Raw genomic sequence first — 20,799 nt, 5'->3', positions numbered from 1 at the left:
GTGCCACCTTAGGCTCTATGCTGACAACTCAGAGCCTGGAGCCTGCTTCAGATTCTGTCTCCCTCTCTCTGCCCTTCCCCCACTCATGCTCTGTCTCTCAAAAATAAATAAATGTTAAAAAAAATTAAGAAACATATATATCCCAAATAATAAAAAAATTTTTTTAAATGTTTATTTATTTTTGAGACAGAGACAGAGCATGAGCAGGGGAGGGACAGAGAGGGAGACACAGAATCTGAAGCAGGCTCCGGGCTCTGAGCTGTCATCACAGAGCCCAATGCAGGGCTCAAACTCATGAACTGTGAGATCATGACCTGAGCTGAAGTCAGCCACTCAACCAACTGAGCCACCCAGGTGCCCCTAAAAAAATTTTTTTAATGTTTATTTATTTTTGAGAGACAGAGTGTGAGAGGCTTTTTGGAAAATTTCCCTTGGAAAATATTGCATATTTCCTAGTAAAGTTGAAGATATTTGCATGCTCCAAATATCCTATGTTCAGTAATACCATATTCCTAATAGATATCCTAGAACAGTGGTTGGCAAATTATAGCTCATAAGCTAATCCTACTACTGCCTGTCTTTGTAAATAAAGTTTTATTGGAATACAGCCACACCCATTCTCTTGCCTACTGTCCATGGCTGCTTTCATGCTACAATGGCAAAATTGAGTGGCTGTGACAGAAACCATATGACCTACAAAGCCTAATATATTTCCTATATTTCCTTTTACAGAAAAAGTTTTCCAGCCTCTGCCCTAGAGAAATCTCTGCATATCCATTAGTAAATATGTACAAGAATGTTTATAGCAGCTGTATAATATCAAATTTTGAAACAACCTACATTTCTATCAATAGAGAATCAGTTAAAAACTGTGATAAAGACATACAATGGACCACCATACAGCAAGGAAAATGAATTATAGCTATATAGCTAAATCTCAGGATCTTATAGTGACAAAAAAAAGCAAGTCACAGAATGCATAAAATATTTATACAAAACTCAAAAATATGCATAGCTAAACAACATATTTTGGGGTTGAATAGTTGAAATTATAAAGAAAAGCAACAGAATTTTAACACAAAATTGTAGATAATTGTTGTATTTGAGGAGAAAGGAAAAGGAATAGGATCTTCAAAGTTAACAGTAACATCCTCTTTCTTAAAATAGGTAGTTGGTATACAGTGTTTTGCTGTATTGTGAATCATTATACCTTACATGCATTTCATTAGTGTTCTTTTTGTATCTACTCAATATTTAATAGAAACTACCTTTGAATGCTACAGATCAAAAGAGGGAGTGAAAGTGAAATTCTTTTGGTAAGTCATCCTGAAGTGGACTCAATTTTCCCCACTGTACTGTAACTTTTTTTTTTAAACAATATGGAGGGTTGTGGTTTTTTTTTTTTTAGATTTTATTTTTAAGTAATCTCTATACCTAACGTGGGTCCGAGTTTACAGCCCAAGATGAAGAGTCACATACTCCACCCAATTGAGACAGAGAAGCACCCTTGTTTTTTTTTTTTCTTTTTTTTAACGTTTATTTATTTTTGAGACAGAGAGAGACAGAGCATGAACGGGGAGGGTCAGAGAGAGGGAGACACAGAATCTGAAACAGGCTCCAGGCTCTGAGCTGTCAGCACAGAGCCCGACGCGGGGCTCGAACTCATGGACCGCGAGATCATGACCTGAGCCGAAGTTGGCCGCTTAACCGACTGAGCCACCCAGGTGCCCCAAAGCACCCTTGTTTTAAAAAAAAAATTTTATGTGTTTTTATTTATTTATTTTTAATTTTTAAAAAATGTTTTTATTTATTTTTGAGGCAGAGAGAGACAGAGCACAAGCAGGAGAGGGGCAGAGAGAGAGGGAGACACAGAATCCCAAGCAGGTTCCAGGCTCTGAGCTGTCAGCACAGGGCCCGACATGAAATCATTACCTGAGCTGAAGTCGGATGCCACCAGGCGCCCCTATTTATTTTTGACAGAGAGAGAGAGAGGGACAGAGAATTCTAAGCAGGCTCTGCACTGACAGCAGTGAGTCTGATGCAGGGCTCGAACTCAGGAACTGTGAGATCATGACCTGAGGCACAGTTTAACTGACTGAGCCACCCAAGCACTCCAGCCAAGCACCCTTGTACTGGAACTTTTAAGGCAACTTCTCAAGTAAAATTGTCAAATATGATTCTTGTTAATCAAACACCTGGGCTTTGTTAGCTAATGGTTTCAACATATTCACCAGAGAGAAATGATTCAAATAAATTGTGATAAATCTGAACAATGGAATAGTATCTATCTAGCCATTCACATTTATGACATAAAACATTAATAATTAATATTGACATATGTCACTGATATAATGCTGAGTAAAGCTTTAAGATTAATTTTTGTTAATTTAAAATTTATAATCTTTATAAACTCAAGTTCATCAGGTGTATAACATTCCACTGCATGTTTACCACAAATTACTTAACTTTATTAAGGACATACATTTGAAAATATCATCTTAAAAATTCTAAGAAAGTGGCTAATTCCAGGTCTGTACAATGTGAGTCTGGAATATCTGTGTCAAAAAGTAAGGAAGTGCTCAAAGACAAATGAGGACATACGAGCCAGCTTGAGAGGCCAAATTTGGGACAATATGAGCAACATAAAGAATGATGATAACAAAGAGCTAAAATACTCTGAATGGAAAAAAAAATCCATGAATCATAGTGATACTTAAAACAGAAAAAACAGAAGAGGGAGAGGGGGAGGAGGAAGCAAAGCTCTTATACACAAAAGAAGGAATGATAACATGAAAAAATCACCATTGTAGCCCCAAATTTAAGAACTTATTTAGGCAAGGATCATCAATAAATTCTAAAACCATTAGTTAAAAGGCTATGTGTAAAATGGTCTCAAAATATCCCCATCAGATTACTTCTTGACTTACAAAGACAAATTACTTCTTGACTGGCTTCTTGACTTACCAGAAAGAGATCAGGTCCACACACTACTTGAACCAAATGGATCAAATTTAGTATCACCAAAATGGATCAAACTCAAATTGTCTGCTTCTTGATGTCATGCAATAGGAAGAACACACCACCACCCATAGTATTCTTGCCAAATATATTTAAACTTAACCTGTTCATGACAAAACATATCCAGAATGTTAGCTGTTCTACAAGATAAACATTCTAGATTCATCAGAAATGTCATTGTGAAACATGAAAGCAGGTGAAAGGAACACTGCTCCCATTTAAAGAAACTAAAAAGGTATGTTTTCTCTCTACCATGTAAGGAAACAGGGACATGATAGGAAGGAAGGTTTACAAACAAGGAAGGGGCTCTCACCAGGCACCAAATCCATCTGTATATGATCTTGAACTTCCCAGCTTCTAGATATGTAAGAAATAAATGTATTTGTGTGGGGTGTGTGTCTGTGTAAAGATAGGTCCATCCAGTGCAATGTACAACCTTGATTTGGACCAATTTTTTGGTCACTTTGACCCACTCTAAGTCAGTGCAATTTGACCATCTTTATTTCACATTTATAGTGGATTACTGTACACAGGTTCATTCACTCAACAATCCTGGGCACCAAACTTGCTAATACAGTCACATTACTGGGAAGAGATCAAAGTGTTCAGTATAAGGTCCTGAAAGAGGAAGTTTTATTATTCCACTCCCCCAACCCCGGAAGAGTGGTGCATTTACAATTCTATCCGCCTCTGTACTGGAAGTTCAAACTTTTGTCATTAAAAAAAAAAAAAAAAAAAAAAAAGCCATGAGACAAGTTCAGGCTTACCAAAAAAACGTACAACTTTAAGTTTCTCTCTCTCTGTGAACCACGGTAACATCTTTTTATGTATAAAGTTATTTTATTATTTTATTAGTCCATGGCCTCTCAACCTTAACCAATAATGTCCCCATAATATTAGAAAAGAATGGATGCCTACTTCGTGGGACTGTGTCAGAGGAAAAGGCAGTTATGCGAGGACTGGCTTTGAAATCATGTTTCTCGCAAACAAAACTGTTGATTTTGCGTTCTTCCCCATAACACGTATATTGGATCCAACAGAAAGATCATGTCTAAATTGTTTGTCAGATAAATTGATAACTTTTTTTTTTAACCAGATCAAATTAGTGTTCAAGAAAGAAGTAACTTCACCATCTTATCGGTTTTTCAGTCACACACATGCTCTTCTGCGAGTCCTACAGACACTAAAATAAAGGCAGGAGAAAAGCATGTTTGCATAACACAAATCATCATCAGTCACGCAACCATTGTTAATTATGGACAAAAACAAACCACAACAGCAGAGGTCCCTTCTTCTGTCAGCCAATCCCACAGTTAGAAAATGTCATTACCATGCAGCTTCAAGCACGAACCACCTCACCCAAAAGCATGAAGCATACAACCACACACCCAGCCGCCGAGGAACTCCCAGTCCGCCCGACTGTATCCGGTGTGGTCTCACACACAGATACACGAAGGGCCTGTCAAGATACCCCGAGGGTCTCTGCGAGTCTGAGGCTCCGGCTTGTCCCCGCCTCAGTTCCTGCTCCCCCCCCCCCCCCCCCCCCACCGGCACCTGCCCGCCTGAGGGTCCCGCCTTCTGCAAATCCGGTAAGACCCTAGACTGCTCCACACCCTAGCAGTCTCCTGGCCCAATCACTCCACTAGGGCGCGCCCGACGCCTGCGCATTGAGCTCAGGCGGGCACTCCCAGAAACACCCGCGGCGCGGCCTTTGGGCGAGCGGGTTCGAGCGGCGGAATCCACGAACCGAGGGGAGGGTTAGTAGACTGGGCCTCCCTGCGTCCCGGCCGGCCAGCCGCAGGCTTCCTGGTGTTGGACTACATTTCCCAGAGCCGCCGCGTCCCCAATGCGGCTTCATTTCCGTTTGTTCGTGCGATTTGGGGGCCTCGCGTGGGGAGGGCAACGTCTGGAGGAGCTTGGCCCGGCTCCCGTTGGGCGGGCGAACCCGAAATCGGGGCTTGGACCCCAGGCGCCAGATCCTGGATCCTGAACTGCAGCTTCTGTCGAGGTGAGGATGTCCGGAATGCTGAGGCGGAAGCGTCACTGGAATTGTGTGTGTGGCGGTTTCTTGCCGTTTTGTGCCTGATACTGGTATGGGCGAATGGACGTATGCGGCTCTGGTTTTGTGTGTGAGCGTTTGCGTGAGTGAGAGTTGCAGCTCTGAGTAATAACTGCTGTCACAGTGTATTTGTGACCGCGTGCTTACCTGACGGGGAATGTGCCATGTGACAGTGTGAGTGTGTGTGTACCTCTTGTGTGACTGGTGGTTTGCTTGTGACCGTGAGCTGTGCGACAGGACTGCTGTGACAGGGTGTTTAGATGGACTTGGGTCATTTTGAGGTTATTAATACGATTGTGTATTTTGTGTATTACTGGGGCTTCCTTGCGATTTTGAGGCGTTATGAGAGTGATACTGTGACAACGGTGTTTGTGTCCACTTGTTTTCCTTGACCTGGTACGGTTGTGTTTTTCTCTTTGAGTGCGTGCCATATATGTGACTGTGGGACTGTGAGTGTGCCACTTTCTCATGACTGTGTGAAGAGAGTAAAGTGTTGTGAAAGTGTGTTTTGGGCCATGGGTATCTCTGATAGGGTGCTTGGATGTGCTGGAGTGTGTATATGCTCTGTATATGATTGGATTTTAAAGACAAAAGGTGGTCTGAGGATATAACATTAATTTGGCAGTTGTGACTCTGGCTGCTTGACTATGGAAATGTGATTGTGCGTGACTTTGTCTAGTCATTTATATATATATATTATAGCCTGTGACCTTATGGGAGTTTAGTGAGATACACAGATAAATTTGGGCGTTTGTATTTTGGGGGTTCATTCTGGGGCTGTCTGCCTTTGTATCATGAATCTCTTGTGACTTTGTCCTTAAAGAACTTGACCTCTTTCTCTTCTGACCTCAGTGACTCCCCCCCACCCCCACCTCTCCTTCACACATGGCCTATATTGCTTCATTTCTGTATTCATCCTTAGTTCACAGTGGGATTGTAGATGTGGGTTCCCTGCGGCCCAGGTGTCCTCTCACCTTATAGCCTTAAGGATACTGAATGGAGAAAAATGACAGGAAGGAAGGAAGTCAGAAATTTGAGCCTCTGAATGAAGACTGAGTTACTTCTAAACCACAGCAGATAGCACCTTCAAAACAGGCCATTTGGAAATGTAATGGGGTTCCAGAGAATGTGCTAGAGGAGCCAGTCAGTCACACACTGTAGGGCCTGTGGCACTTCACTGCAGGGCTCTATCTCCAGTGGACAGTTTTGAATCCGGAAATAAATTCTAGCCCAGGACAGCTGTGATCTTGGACCTTCTTTCCGATACAGAAAGTTCTAGTCTTCTGATTTTCCTCCACATTAAATGAAGGGTAGATGGGGGAGGGGAAAGAGAGTGTATTCTGATTTAGAGTATATCCTAAGAAAGGCCAAGTGTCTCATGATTGGTTTTTCTTTTCCTGAGAGTAGAGCCCAGAAGAGGAAAAAATGGCTGTTACACATTCAAAACCAAAGTCCAAGGTGAGTAGATGTTACCTCTTAGTTTCCGGAAATGCTTTTATTTTTTCAGGATATAGGAATCTTTGTTTTCTTTTTGAAATTTCCTAGTTAAGCTTTCTCAAATGATGGAGGTGGCAAGGCAATTTTCTGTAGATTGGGAGCATGGAATATGTGTGGTTAATTATGATAAATACTTCCCAATAATGGTTAAATTGAGGAAGTATGGATTTGAGATTCATACATTTTAAAAGGAGATAATATTGTGTTCTTTTTAAAAAATTTTTTTAAATGTTTATTTTTGAGAGAGAGAGAGAGAGAGAGAGACAGCACAAGTGCACAAGTGGGGGAGGGGCTGAGAGAGGGAGACAGAATCTGAAGCCGACTCCAGGCTCTGAGCTGTCAGCACAGAACCCCACATGGGGCTTGAACCCACAAGCTGTGAGATCATGACCTGAGCTGAAGTCAGACGCTTAATTGACTGAGCCACCCAGGCACCCCTATATTGTGTTATTTCTGACATAGCAGTATTATGGGTTTTTTTTTTTTACTTTTCCTGTTTATTAATTTTCAAACGTACACAAAAGTATAATGAACCATCATAGGCCCAGCTCAAAAGGTATCACTTGCCAATCTTATTTATTCTGCCTTCAGTTCAAACTCCTTTCTAATTAGCCTCTTGATTTCTTCTTTGATTTATGGGTTATTTAGAAATATGTTATTTAGTTTTTGGGTATTATGAGATCTTTTTGTTACTGATTTCATTCCATTGTGTTCAGAGAAATACATTGTATGACTTGAATTCTTTAAAATTCATTAAGATTGGTTTTGTGACCCCAAAATGTGTGGTCTATCTTAGTAAATGTTTGGTATGCACTTAGAAAGACTATTCTGCTGTTGTTGAGTGGAATGTTCCATAAATGTCAGCTAGGTAAGGTAGGTTGATAGCATTGCTTAAATCCTCTGTAACTTTACTGATTTTCTGTCTTGGATTTATTTCTTTCTCCTTGTAATTTCTATGGGTTTCTGTTTCATGTATTTTGAAACTCTGTTATTAGATCATAAATGTTTTAGATAGTATGTCCTAATGGTAAATCGATCCCTTTATCCTTATGAAATGCTCTTCTTTATTCCTGGTAGTAGTCTTTGCTCTGAGCATCTACTTTGTCTGATACTTAATGTTGCCACTCCAGCTTTCTTTTCGTTTGTGTTAGCATGCAATATCTTTTTCTATCCTTTTTTTTTTTTAACCTGTTTGTGTTCTGGTATTAGGGGGCATTTTTTGTTGGCCATATTCAGTTTTTATACAGTTTGACAATTTCTGTCTTATAATTAAAGTATTTATACCATTTATATTTAGTGTGATTATTGATGTGGTTTGGGTCAAATCCATCATCTTGTCCCATCTGTTCCCTATTCTCTTTTCCTTTTCTGCCTTCTATTGGATTGGCGGAGAGAGTGTCAAACTAACAATACCAATATTTTTACTAACCATCTGAATACAGAAAAACAATCAAGACTTCCTGGAGTTCAATAGGATAAAACCTGTCCTACAGTTAGGCTCATTTGTTTCATCTTATACTTTTAGTGATCCCCCCCCCCCTTTGATTTAATTTTATTTTAAAATTATATAAAATATTTATTTATTTCCAAAATAAAAACTACAGACAAGGTAAATTCAGAGAAGTCTGGTATCCATTCCTGTCCTTTCCACCCTGTTCCCTTTTTCCTTCTATAGATAACTACCTGTACTTCTCTTTGGTTTGTTCTTCTATTTTTCTTTTAAATGGTACAGGTTTATGTATATGTGTTTGTATGTATATGTATGTAATTAAAAGGGAGTATTGTACGTATACTACACTATATCTTTTTCTTTCTCATATGTTTAATGTATTCTGGAGATCATTTTTTAGCAGCCTAGAGAGATCTTTCTTATTCTATTTTATAATTATCTATTTCTTGATTGGCAGTAATAGTTTATTCACCCAGTCTTTTAATTTTTATTAAAAAAAATTTTTTTTAACATTTATTCATTTTTGAGAGACAGAAAGAGGGTGTGAGTGGCGAGGGGGCGGGGCAGAGAGAGAGAGAGGGAGACACAGAATCCAAAGCAGTCTCCAGGCTCTGAGCTGTTACTCAGAGCCCAATGTAGGGCTCAAACCCACAAACCATGAGACCATGGCCTGAACTGATGTTGGATGCTTAACCGACTGAGCCACCCAGGTGCCCCTATTCACCCAGTCTTCTGAGTGGGCATTTGGTTTTTGCCCCAATATTTTTCCATTGTATAATATAGCAATCAATAACAGTATGTATGGTTTCTATTTGTAAAGGTTTATCTTTCAGATTTCTAGAAGTGGCCTACTTTTAGCTTATGTTGTGGTTTTTGACATAGATTCTACCTGAATTACAACTCTTGAGCAATAATAAAATGGAAACTTTTTCTGTAAAGTTTATAGAAAATTTCAAACATATATGAAAGTAAAAAGTATGGTGTAGTGCATCCCCCTGTACCCTACCCATCACTCACCTTCAGCAAATATCAGTTTATAGCTAAACATGTTTCATCTCTAGATCCCTCTCCTCACAAAAAAAAGGATTATTTTGAAGTAAATTGCAGATATGAAATTTCATCCACAAATATTTTAATACGTGTTTCTAAAAGATAAGAGCTTTTTATTTAAAGAACATAAGCACAATATCATTACTACTTAAAAAAAATCCTTGCTACTGTCTTAATGTTATGAAATAGCCAGTCAGTATTAAGATTTCTCCTATTGTCCATAAATATGCATTAGAATTGAGATCCAACAATGCCTATTTAGTCTATTTAGTGTAATAGTGTGATATGTTTCTTGATCTTTCTTTCTCTTCTCTTACAGTTTATTTGTTCCAGAAACAGAGTTTTCTTATAAACTTACCCATATTCTGGATTTTGTTGCTTGCTTATGTGTTGTGTCATTTAACATGTTTTGTATTTCTTCTAAACTGGTATTTAATTCTAGAGGCTTGATGAGGTTTTTTTTGTGGTTTTGCTTGTTTGCTTTGTACTAATCCTTTGTACATAATGGTGCGTATATCTATGACATGGTGCATAACATTTGGTTGTTTTCCTTTATGTGATATTAGCAGCCATAGGTTGTCTTTTCTTGGAATTTATTATTTTATCAGGAGTCATAAAATGATACTGTAATTCTGTCATTTCTTCTGCAGTTATTAGCTAGAATACTTCTGTAAAGGGAACCATCCTGTCATCAGTGTCTTGGTTACTCTGAAGTATAACTTATGTAAAAAAATATTAGGATAAAAGCTTGATTTTTCTCATTATTTTTCAGCATCTTTGAAAGTTCATCCTGTGTTTTCCTTTTAAATTATTATATATGGGACGTCTAGGTGGCTCAGTCAAGTGTCTGACTCTTGATTTTGGCTCAGCTCATGATCTCATGATTTGTGAGTTCAAGCCCTGCATCAAGTTCCATGCCAACAGTGCAGAGCCTGCTTGAGATTCTCTCTCTCTCCCTCTCTCTGCTCCCCCCGCTCATTTTCTCTCTCTCTCTCAAAATAAATAAAGAAACTTTAAAAGAATTATTTTTATGGACTTGTGGATTTAATTATATTTTACATGTGTCACTCTATAGCAATTACTGTTCTTTTTCATACTCCGATTGTTCATCTTTGGCCTATGGGATCCTCTTTATCCCCTCTGATTTGGTTCCTTTTGGATTCTGTGGCCCTGGTCCCTGAAATGGGAGAAGGCTTTTGTGTGGTACTCCGTTGGCAGTGAAACGATTCTCTACATCTGTGCTGATCCATCTGACCCTCTGTAAGGGCTGTTCCATGGGGGAAAATAGAACAGTGTGAGAGCTAGTGCTTTCTTTGGGTGCTTTACTTGACTAGTAAGTATTTAAAAGCTTGACTGTTACTTTCATTTTGGCTTATTGTCTTAGTTTTTCTGACAACTAGCAGCTCAACTATTTTCAGCTCCTTTTTTGATAGTGGGTGTGGTATCAATTTTGTCAAGGTTCTTGATAGTGTATATAAATCCTCTGTATTGTTACTGACATTTTCATCTACTTGTTCTGTTAGTTACTGAGAGAAAGATGTTAAAATTTCTAAAACTGATTGTGGATCTGTCCATTTCTTCCTTTAGTTCTGTTAGTTTTTGCTTCATATATTTTGATGCTTTATTAAATCTGTGTACTTTTAGGATTTCTGTCTTCTTGATGAATTTGTCCTCTTTTTCTCTTATATTACTCTGTCTTGATCTCTGTTTTGTCTTATATTACTACAGCTACACAGGCTTTCGTATGCTTACTACTATAAAATGGTGGAGGTATATCTTTTCTGCCTCTCTTTTTTTTTTTAAGTTTTTATTTAAATTTCAGTTAATTAAGATACAGTGTAATATTACTTTCTGGTGTATAATATAGTGATTCAGCACTTCCATACAAGACCCAATGCTCATCTCAGCAAGTGCACTCCTTAATCTCTATCACCTATGTTACCAATCCTCCCAGCTACTTCACCTCTGGTAACCATCAGTTTGTTCTCTATAGTTAAGAGTCTGTTTCTTGGTTTGACTTTCTTTTCTTTTCCCTTTGTTCATTTGTTTTGTTTTTTAAATTCTACATATAGTGAAATCTTACGGTATTTGTCTTTCTTGGACTGAGGTATTTTGCTTAGTGTAATACTCTCTAGCTCCATCCATGTTGTTGCAAATTACAAGATTTCATTCTTTTTATGGCTGAGTAATATTCCAGTGTGTGTGTGTGTGTGTGTGTGTGTGTGTGTGTGTGTAAACCCACATATACACTACATCTTCTTTATCCATTCATCAGTCAGTGGATACTTGGGCTGTTTCTATAGTTTGGCTATTGTTGACAGTGCTTGTATAAACATTAGTGTGCATGAATCCCTTTGAATTAAATTTTTTTTTTTCAAATTTGTATTTTTGTATTCTTTGGATAAATGTCCAATAGTGTAATTGCTGGATTGTGGGGTAGTTCTATTTTTAGCTTTTTGAGGAATCTCCATTCTATTTTCCAGAGTGGCTGCACCAGTTTGCATTCCTGCCAACAGTGCACAGGGGTTCCCCTTTCACCACATCCTCGCCACGACCTGTTGTTTCTTATATTGTTGATTTTAGCCATTCTGACAGATGTGAGGTGATATTTCATTGTGGTTTTGATTTGTATTTCCCTGATGATCAGTGATTTGAGCATCTTTTCATGTGTTTGTTGTCTTATATTAATATAGGTATGTAGGTTTTCTTATGCTTAGTATTTATATGGTGTATCTTCCTCCACAATTTTACTTTCAACCCATTTATATCTTTTTTTTTTTTTAATTTTTTTTTTTTCAACGTTTTTTTTTTTTTTTTATTTATTTTTTATTTTTTATTTTTTTTATTTTTGGGACAGAGAGAGACAGAGCATGAACGGGGGAGGGGCAGAGAGAGAGGGAGACACAGAATTGGAAACAGGCTCCAGGCTCCGAGCCATCAGCCCAGAGCCTGACGCGGGGCTCGAACTCACGGAGCGTGAGATCGTGACCTGGCTGAAGTCGGACGCTTAACCGACTGCGCCACCCAGGCGCCCCAACGTTTTTAATTTTTATTTTTGGGACAGAGAGAGACAGAGCATGAACGGGGGAGGGGCAGAGACAGAGGGAGACACAGAAGCGGAAACAGGCTCCAGGCTCTGAGCCATCAGCCCAGAGCCTGACGCGGGGCTCGAACTCACGGACCGCGAGATCGTGACCTGGCTGAAGTCGGACGCTTAACCGACTGCGCCACCCAGGCGCCCCTCAACCCATTTATATCTTTAAACTTAAAGCACATTTCTTATAAAGAGCATATAGTTGGAATTTGCTTTTTTTCCTTGTCTTGACATTGTCTTTTTTTTTTTTTTAAACGTTTATTTATTTTTGAGACAGAGAGAGACAGAGCATGAACAGGGGAGGGGCAGAGAGAGAGGGAGACACAGAATCCGAAACAGGCTCCAGGCTCTGAGCTGTCAGCACAGAGCCCGACGCGGGGCTTGAACTCATGGTCCGTGAGATCATGACCTGAGCCGAAGTCGGACGCCCAACCGACCAAGCCAGTCAGACGCCCAACCGACCAAGCCACCCAGGCGCCCCGACATTGTCTTTTAATTGGAGTGGTTGGACTATTGACCTTTAATGAAATTACAATTTAGTTTAATCCCTGCTGGGGACAGGAGCTCCCCTATATATCTCTTAAGAAGTGCTTGGCACTTTTTACAGTTAGTACCCTTAAATTTCCTTGTGTCTTTAGCTTTGTGCTGAAGTTATGATTTTTCATCTTATCTGAAGTATTTTTGGTTGTTAACATGGTCAGTTATCTATTGAGCTTTCCACATGTGGAAGAAGTAGAATTTATAATTAAATGTTTATCAAATACCTACATGATTGACTTTCTATAGGGGCAGTGGTTCTCCCTAGAAAGTGTTTTAGAAATATATCTGGATGCTTTTGAATGTTAAAATAACTGAGTTGAATGTGAAATCTTCTGGCTTTTTTTTTTTTTTTTTTTTTTTTTTAATTTTTTTTTTCAACGTTTTTTATTTATTTTTGGGACAGAGAGAGACAGAGCATGAACGGGGGAGGGGCAGAGAGAGAGGGAGACACAGAATCGGAAACAGGCTCCAGGCTCCGAGCCATCAGCCCAGAGCCCGACGCGGGGCTCGAACTCACGGACCGCGAGATCGTGACCTGGCTGAAGTCGGACGCTTAACCGACTGCGCCACCCAGGCGCCCCTCTTCTGGCTTTTTGAAGGACTGAAGCCATGGATCTTAATTACAGGACAGAGAACTTTTCTATAAAGGGATAGACAGTAAATACTTTAAGCTTTATGGGCCAGATGGTCTCTGTTGCAGTTAATCAGTTCTGCTACTGTAGTGTGAAAGTAGTCAAAGACAGTTTATAAACAAACGAGTGTAGATGTGTTCCAGTAAAATTTATTTACAAAAATATTTGTAGGCAGTAGTTTGCTAACTTCTTTTTTTTTTAAACGTTTATTTATTATTGAAAGACAGACAGAGCGTGAGCAGGGGAGGGGCAGAGAGAGAGGGAGACACAGAATCTGAAGCAGGCTCCAGGCTCTGAGCTGTCAGCACAGAGCCCGACCCGGGGTTCGAACTCACAAACCGCGAGATCACGACCTGAGCCGAAGTCGGATGCTTAACCAACTGAGCCACCCAGGCGCCCCTGCTAACTTCTAATCTAGATGTTCTGCAGTACACAGCAAATAATTATTCTATGACCTGTAAAATGAAGACCATTGCTATGGAAAAGAATGTGTTTATAATTAACTGGGTCTAGAACTTCTCACATAACACATTATTTTTGCATGATTTTTACAAACTTTTGAATTCATCATGTTGCTGTTATTGCATGGTTTTACTATTAGCTGAATCTTCCAGGAATGATTGAGAAAAGATTATACTTTGTTTTATTCAGAAATTTATCAAGATTTTTTTAAACACATGAAAAAGTTACAGCACTGATCGCAACACCACTTGTGATATTTTCCTTACCAGTATCACATACTTGTAGAAGTTTGCATTTGTAGATAACAAATTTCATTGATTTTGTACACACACATGAACATATCACACACATACATATATACACATACATAAATACACATATATAGACCTTATTTCAAAATGTCAAATATAAATAAAAGTTGTCAACATTACTTAGTTGAAGACTTCTGGGGAAGATGCTAGAGTAGGAGGAACCTAAGCTCACCTCGTCCCATGGATACAAGTAGATAAAACCCACATCAGTGTAAATAATTCACAAAACGACCTGAAGACTGGCAGAACAGACTCTCCACAGCTAAATGTAGAGAATAGGCCACATTGTAGAGGGTAGGAGGGTAGAGATGCAGTTGGGAGCTAAGTAGACCCACAGTACTATGGGAGAGAAGGACACTGCTGTAGGCACGGAAAGGGGAAAAAAAGAGAGAGACCCTCACACCAAGCACTTCCACATGGGGAGGTGAACCCCCTTAACGTTTGTCTTTGAAAATAAGAGGGGCTGGGGTACCTGGGTGGTTCTGTCGGTTGGTTAAGCATCCAACTTTGGCTCAGGTCATGATCTCGCTGACAGTGTGGAGCCTGCTTGGGATTCTCTCTCTCCCTCTCTCTCTCTGCCCCTCCCCCACTTGCATGCATGTGCTGTCTCTCTTTCTTTCTCTCTCTCTCAAAAACCCCAAAACTAGAAAATCAGAGTGGCTGAATTTCATAAGTTCTTGGAAATAGTGGGGCTTAACACCTGGAACTTTAAAAATCACTAGGCTTGGCTCTGGGAGAGTTGGGAGGTGAGAGGAAACTGAGTCTCTGCTCTTAGAGACACAGCACAATAAACAGCCCCACAGAGATACAAGATAAAAGCAGTAGTTTAAAAAATGCTTGGAGTATGTTGGGGGGATTTGTTTACTAATCTCAGAACTTGTGCTGGAGGGTCAGGAATCATTTGGAGACATCTCCAAGAACAAAAGGGCTGACAGGTACCAGTTTTCCTTCCCCAGCCTACACACACAGACACCTATGAGAGCCAGTACAGCACTAATATTTGTTACATAATTTGCTAACAATGTCCCTGTCCCTGAATATTTCTGTGGATCTGCCCCTTCCAGCCAGGCCTCTGCTCCAGGCCCTTCCCACAGCAGACCTGTGCAAACTTTGTGAATACCCTACACCCAATACCTGCATTCTCCTGAGGACCTGCCCCTCCAATATGCTAGGCTGAAGCTTTTCCAAAAGTGGTGCCACAAGCTTGGCAGTGTGCAAGTAGCCCTGACATGAGCCAGCAGTCACTCCAGTGTGACTCCTGCCTGGGGGAGAAGGGAAGATAACCACATATACCAGTCTACCTGTAGCCCCAGCAGTGAGCTGGGGGCAGATCTCTGGTCTGACTACAGTCCCTGCCCACCAACGAAAGCTTCTCAGGGGACAGTGCATGGAATGTGCCCTGCAGTTTGGTGCCACTGCATCTCTGGCAAACACCCGGTGTGACTCACCTTAAGCCCAGTGCAGCCCCCAACTTGCCCATAAACAACACAGGGACCAAAATCTGTCCATAAATGGCTCAGCCACAACAGGAGACCACATGCGACACACATAAAAGACACTCCTGAAGTGCCAGGTTCTGGTGAACAGGGGACATTGCACTGCAGGGCACTATAGGACCTCTTCTTCATAAGGCGCTACTTTTTTTTTTTTTTTTTTTTTTTCAACATTTTTAATTTATTTTTGGGACAGAGAGAGACAGAGCATGAACGGGGGAGGGGCAGAGAGAGAGAGGGAGACACAGAATCGGAAACAGGCTCCAGGCTCCGAGCCATCAGCCCAGAGCCCGACGCGGGGCTCGAACTCACGGACCGCGAGATCGTGACCTGGCTGAAGTCGGACGCTTAACCGACTGCGCCACCCAGGCGCCCCATAAGGCGCTACTTTTAAGAGCAGTAGGCATAGCTGACTTTCCTAACGCATGGAAACAGACATAAAGAGATAAAATGAAGAGACAAAGAAATGTGTCTCAAATGGAAGAACAAAACAAAATCACAGCAGGAGACCTAAGCAAAATAGAGATAAGTAATATATGCGTGGTAGAGAATTTAAAGTAATGGTCATAAAGATACTCACTAGACTTGAGAAAAGAGTGGAGGACCTCAGTGAGACACTTAACAAAGAGAAAACATAAAAAAGAACCAATCAGAGATGAAGAACTCAATAACTGAAATTAAAAATACACTAGATGGAATCAGTAGTAGGCTAGAGAAAGCAAAAAAAAAACAGGAGGGCAGAGTAATGGAAAGCAATCATGCTGAATAAGAAAGAGAAAAAATAATTTAAAAAATGAGAATAGTCTCAGAAAACTGAAACCATCAAGTGTAATCACATTCACTTTATAAGGATCCCAGAAGGAGAAGAGAGAGCAAAGAAGGTAGAAAACTTATTTGAAGAAATAATAGCAGAAACTTCCCAAATTTGGGAAAGGAAACAAATCCAGATCCGGAGGCACAGAGAACCCCCAACAAAATCAGCACACGGAGGTCCACACCAAGACACACAGTAATTCAAATGGCAAAAAGGAGTGGTAAAGAGAAAATTCTAAAAGCAAGAGAAGACAAAACAGTTACATACAAGGGAAAATCCCATAAGGCTATCAGCTTATTTTTTGGCAGAAGCTTTGCAGGCCAGAAGGGAATGCCATGATATACATAGAGTGCTGAAAGAAAACCCTGCAGTTAAGAATACTCTGGCAGAACTATCATTCAGAATAGAAGAAGAGACAAAGAGTTTCCCAGAAAAAAGTTAAAAAAAATACATGACCACTAAACCAGCCCTACATAGAAGGTTAAAGGAGACTCTGAGTGGAAAGGAAAGACCATAAGTAGTAATAATAAAGTAGGAAGAACACGGGCGCCTGGGTGGCTCAGTCGGTTAAGCGGCCAACTTCGGCTCAGGTCATGATCTCGCAGTCCGTGAGTTCGAGCCCCACATCGGGCTCTGTGCTGACAGCTCAGAGCCTGGAGCCTGTTTCAGATTCTGTGTCTCCCTCTCTCTGACCCTCCCCTGTTCATGCTCTGTCTCTAAAAAAAAAAAAGTAGGAAGAACAAAAGCAATAAAATTAAGTATATCTATAAAAATCAGTCAAGGGATTCACAAAAGAAAAGGATGTAAAGTATGACACCATATACCTAAAATGCAGAGGGGGGAGGAGTAAAGAATGGGTTCAAACTTAAGCAACCACCAACTTAATATAGACCACTATATGCAGAAGATGTCATACACAAACCTAATTGTAACCAAAATAGAAAACCAGAAATAGATATCCAAAAAATAAAGAGGAAGGAATCCAAGTATATCACTAAAGAAACCTAATGAGAGAAGAAAGGAATAGAGAAGACATACAAAAACAACTGTAACAAAATGTAAAACAAGTAAACAAAATGGCAATAGAGACACACATCAATAATTACTTTGAATGTACATGGACTAAACACTGCAATCAAAAGGCATAGGGTGACAGAATGGGGAAAAATGCAAGACCCATCTCTGTGTTGCATACAGGAGACTCATTTCAGATCTGAAGACACATGCAGATTGAAAGTGAAGGGTTAGAAGAACAGTTGTCATGTAAATGTAAGTGAAAAGAACGTTGGGGTAGCAATACTTATATCGGACAAAATAAGACATTAAAACAACAAAAATGTAAAAATAGACAAAGCACACTATCTAATGATAAAAGGAGCAACCCAACAAGAATATATATCAATTGTAAATACTTACGCACCAAACATGGGACACCCAAATAAATAAAGCATCTAATAACAAACATAAAGGGAGGAAGTAATTGATAGTAATATAATAATAGGAGACTTGACCATCGTACTTACATCAATAGACAAATCATCCAAAAGAAAATCAATAGGGAAACCATGGCTTTGAAAGACACATTCAACCAGATGGATCAAATGATATATTCAGAACATTCCATCCTAAAACAGCAGAATATACATTCTATTCAAGTGCAAATGGAATGTTCTCCAGAATAGATCACATATTAGGCAATAAAACAAGTCTCAACAGTGGCACCTCGGTGGCTCAGTTGGTTAAGTGTCCAACTTCAGCTCAAGTCATGATTTGCCATCTGTGAGTTTATGCCTCGTGTTGGGCTCTATGCTGATAGCTCAGAGCCTGGAGCCTTCTTCAGATTCTGTGTATCCCTCTCTCTGTCCCTCCCCCACTCATGCTGTTGTCTCTCAAAAATGAATAAACATTAAAAAAATAAAAAAATACAAGTTTCAACAAATTCAAAAGATTAAAGTCCTATTATGCAACTTTTCCAAACACAACACTATTAAGCTAGATCAACCATAAGAAAAAATCTGGAAAGAACACAAAATACATGGAGGTTAAGTAACATGCTACTAAACAATGAATGGGCCAAGCAAGAAAAGAGGAAATCAAAAAATACATAGAGATAAATGAAAATGAAAACACAATGATCCAAAACCTTTGGGATGCAGCAAAAGCTGTTCTAAGAGGGAAGTTTGTAGCAATACAGGCCTACCTCAAGGAGCAAGAAAAATCTTAAATAAACAACTTAAACTTACACCTAAAGCAGCTAGAAAGAGAACTAACAAGACCCCAAACCAGTAGAAGGAAGGAAATAATAAAGATTAGAGCCCAAGTAAATGAAATAGAAACTTGAAAAAGAAATAGCTGGTTCTTTGAAAAGATCAACAAAATTAATAAACATTTAGGCAGACTAATCAAAAAGACAAAAAAAAAAAAAGAGGAATCTAAACAAAATCATAAATGAAGGAGAAATAACTGACACTACAGAAATACAAAAGATTATAAGAGAATATTATGAAAAATTATATGCTAACAAACTGGACAACCTAGAAGAAATTGAGGAATTTCTAGAAACATGTAAACTACCAAAATTGAACTGGAAAAAATAGAAAATTTGAATAGCCTGGTTACTAGCAATGAAATTGAATCAGTAATCAAAAAATTCCCAATAAATGAAATTCCAGGACCAGATGGCTTCACAGGTGAATTCTACCAAACATTTAAAGAGTTAATGCCTAGTCTCAAACTACTGCAAAAAACAGAGGAGGAAGGAAAACTTCTTCTTTCATTCTGTGAGGCCAGCATTACCCTGAGACCAAAACCAGATAAAGACACCAGTAAAAAAGAGAAATACAGGGGCATCTGGGTGGCTCAGTCGGTTAAGCGTCCAACTTCAGCTCAGGTCATGATCTCCCAGTTTGTGAGTTCAAGCCCTGCATCAGGCTCTGTGCTGACAGCTCAGAGCCTGGAGCCTGCTTCAGATTCTGTGTCTCCCTCTCTCTGCCCCTCCCCTGTTCATGCTCTGTGTCTCTCTCTTTCAAAAATAAATAAACATTTAATTAAAAAAAAAGAAATACAGGCCAATATCTCTGTTGAACATAGATGCAAAATTCTTCAATAAAATACTACCAAACCGCATCCAACAATACATTAAAAAAAAAATCATTCACCGTGATCACGTGGGATTTATTCCCGAGATGCAAGGGTTGTTCAGTATTCACAAATTAATCAGTGTCATACATCACATCAACAAGAGAAAGGATAAATACCATATGATCATTTCATGCATTTCAGTAGATGCAGAAAAAGCACTTGACAAAGTATATCCATTTATGATAAAAACCCTCAACAAAGTAGATTTAGAGAGAACAGTCCTCAAGATAGTAAAGGCCATCTATGAAAAACCCATACCTAACATCATACTTAATGGGAAAAACTGGGAAACCCTAAGACCAGGAACAAGACAAGGACGTCCACTCTCACAATGTTTTGTTTTGTTTTAAATGTTTATCCATTTTTAGAGGTGTGCGGGTACATGGGGAAGAGGCAGAGAGAGAATCCCAAGCAGTCTTCATGCTGTCAGTGCACAGCCTGACGTGGGACTAGGTCTCATGAACCATGAGATCATGACCTGAGCTGAAATCCAGAGTCAGAAGCTTAACCTGCTGAGTCATCAGGAGCCCCCACTCTTACCACTTTTTTCAACATAGTACTGGAAGGCCTAGTCATAGTAATCAGACAACAAAAAGAGGTAAAAGGCATCTAAATCAGTAAGGAAGCAGTGAAACTTTCACTATTTGCAGATGACATAATATATATTTAAAACCCAAAAGATTCTACCAAAAAACTACGAGAAGTGATAAATGAATTCACTAAGTTCACAGGATACAAAATCAATATACAGAAATCCATTAAACAGCAGAACAAGGGGTGCCTGGGTGGCTCAGTCTTAGTTAAGAGTCCGACTTTGGCTCATGTCATGAACTCATGGTTTGTGGGTTCAAGCCCTGCATCAGGCTCTCTGCTGTCAGCACAGAGCCTGCTTCAGATCCTCTGTCTTCTCCTCTCTCTATCCCTCCCCCACTCAAAAATAAATTAACAATTAAAAAAAAAACACACAGAAAGAAAAGTTAAAACAATCCTGGGGAGGGGGTACCTGGGTGGCTCAGTCAGCTAAGTGTCTGACTCTTGATTTTGGCTCAGGTCATGATCTCACAGTTCATGGGTTTGGGCCCCTGCCTCAGGCTCCATGTTGACAGTGCAGAACCTCCTTAGGATTCTCTCTCTCTGCCCTCTCCTGCTCACATGCTCACTCTCTCAAAATAAATAAATAATAGAAAATAATCCCATTTACAATTGTACCAAAAAGAATAAAATACTTAGGAATAAAC

General features: G+C 39.6%; 1 protein-coding gene across 5 annotated transcripts in view; it reads left to right on the top strand.

Annotated features, from left to right (window-relative positions):
* The window catches only part of LOC131500311 (zinc finger protein 420), a 130,676-nt gene that overhangs the window by 86,697 nt on the left and 23,180 nt on the right, over positions 1 to 20,799 (top strand). For 3 of the 5 annotated variants that reach the window (XM_058709373.1, XM_058709372.1, XM_058709371.1), the window contains exons 1-2: positions 4,703 to 5,026; positions 6,485 to 6,535. The exons of 1 other annotated variant lie outside the window; for it this stretch is intronic. The gene's annotated coding sequence lies outside the window, so the exon portion shown is untranslated. Of the gene's footprint in view, positions 1 to 4,702; positions 5,027 to 6,484; positions 6,536 to 20,799 lie in introns of those variants that run through there. One more of the 5 variants, XM_058709376.1, reaches the window with a different exon arrangement.

Source organism: Neofelis nebulosa, chromosome 17 (genome assembly GCF_028018385.1).
Source record: "Neofelis nebulosa isolate mNeoNeb1 chromosome 17, mNeoNeb1.pri, whole genome shotgun sequence".
Lineage (NCBI taxonomy): Eukaryota > Metazoa > Chordata > Mammalia > Carnivora > Felidae > Neofelis > Neofelis nebulosa.
This window is presented reverse-complemented; position numbering and strand designations above follow the sequence as displayed.